At 35.9% G+C, this 1,979-nt stretch overlaps 1 pseudogene across 1 annotated transcript; it reads left to right on the top strand.

Annotated features, from left to right (window-relative positions):
* The first annotated feature begins 1,321 nt into the window (after positions 1-1,321).
* LOC311617352 (gamma-secretase subunit PEN-2-like) lies at positions 1,322-1,724 on the top strand (annotated as a pseudogene). The gene has a single exon. The product of its transcript is annotated as a gamma-secretase subunit PEN-2-like (transcript).
* Positions 1,725-1,979: the final 255 nt, after the last annotated feature.

The raw sequence follows: 1,979 nt of genomic DNA, 5'->3' as shown, positions 1-1,979 counted from the left end.
CATTCATAACATGCATGGAACACTGGGAGACTAAATGATGTTAAAATATAAAAAAAAAAAATGGTTTTAACCACTGCCATACAAATGCTACCTTGAATTCTTGAAACATTAAAAAAAACAAAAACACATGATATTGAAACCATTTTCTTAAATTAAATAAATGGAAGAGTTATTTTTTCTAAATATGACTGTTAGTTTTCAACTGTTACATTAAAATACTTAGTGAATTTCAACTAGCCTCTTTTACAAATATGAGATGCTTTGCAATATTCAAGAAAAATTATTTTTTTGTCATTTACACTGTGTATATAAACATGTAATTTTCTTATATTCGACCTTATGTATAAATCACAGGAGCCATATGTGCCTCTAAATTTCTTATTTTCCTAGAAATATCTACTTCATTCCTTAATTTTTACCAGGGCATGTGGCCACTCTGAATAAAGACTACAATTCCCTGTCTATTTTTCAAATTAGTTATGGCACGGTGACTATATTAGGTTAAAGTCATGAGATAAGAATGTAAAGAGAGTTAGCTTGTGAGAGCTTTTGGACTAAAATGCATCACCACCCTACCCCCCCCCCACACACACACACCACACACACACACACACACACACACACACACTCCTCCACACAATTCATAAGGTGAAACTCTAATTCCCAATTTGATTATGTTTGGAGATAAGACATCTAAGGAGTTAATGGAGGTTAAATGATGTCTTAAGGATGAAACTCTAATTCCATAGAAGTATAAGAAGAGGAAACACAGAGTATGTGTGCACAGAGGAAAGGCCATGTTAAGGATACAGTGAGAAGGCACAGAGAGAAGAAATCCAAGGAGAGAGATCTCCAGAGAAAGCAAACCTGCCAATTTCCATCTTAATCTTGGACATCTAGCTTCCTGGATTGTGAGAAAACTAACTTCTGATGTCAAAGCCACAAAATTTGTGGTATTTTGTTATGGCACCCCCAACTAAAAGAATTTTACAATATGGTCAAAAAAGCAATAAAAGGAAATGATTAATGCTGGTTATTATGATTAGTTTTAGACATGCAGTCTTAATTTGAATATTCAAAGCCCTGCTGTAGAAGTTTTGAAGATACAAAGGTTGAAAACATGGTCCATGACCTCAAAGTTGGTAATCTACCATTGCTATGGTTGAAAGTGTGTTCCATCAAAATCCCTGTGCTGAAGCCTCTTTGGGAAATAAATACATTTATATAAGGTCATAAGGGTGGGGCCTTCATAATTGGATTAGTATTTTTATAAGAAAAGAAAGCACAGAGACCTTCCTGACTATCCAGCTCCAGAGAAGCTATGAACTTGGAGTGGGTATCCAACAGTAGAAGTTGAACCTATGTCAGAAGTACTGCCTGGATGGGTTTCTTTCCTGCTTTTTCCCTGGCTGGTCAACATCTTCTGGTTTTTCCAAGAAGCTTTCCTTGTCCCAGCATTCACAGAGCAGAGCCAAACCAAACTCTATGTCTGACTCTTAGCTGTGTACTTTCTCTTCTGGGTGACTGTACTCCACACCTAGATCACCATCTTCCAGATCTACCAGTCCCATTGGAACATCTTTGGGGACTACCTCTCCCTCACCATACCTCTGTGTACCCCTGACAACTTCTTCTACACAGGCCTAGGGCCTTCCCATTCTCCTGAGATAAGGACAGGGGGTAGTGAATGTAAAGGGGGCCAAATACATGGCAATAGAAGATGATTTGACTTTAGGTGGTATGCATACAATGCAATATACAGATTATGTATCATAGAAGTATTTTTATAAGAAGAGAAATCTGTATAACCTATATAGCTTTTAAACTGGAATCAATAGCAGTTATATTTGAAACCTATATAACCTTATTAAACAATGTCACCCAATTTTTAAAGTCTTTCCTTCTTTTAACTTACTATATAGTTGATTTTGTCTAAATTTAATACATGTATGATGTAATATTTTTACCTGTTCTGTCAA

The sequence above is a fragment of the Pipistrellus hanaki genome, assembly GCF_964339955.1.
Source record: "Pipistrellus hanaki genome assembly, chromosome: 2".
NCBI lineage: Eukaryota > Metazoa > Chordata > Mammalia > Chiroptera > Vespertilionidae > Pipistrellus > Pipistrellus hanaki.
This window is presented reverse-complemented; position numbering and strand designations above follow the sequence as displayed.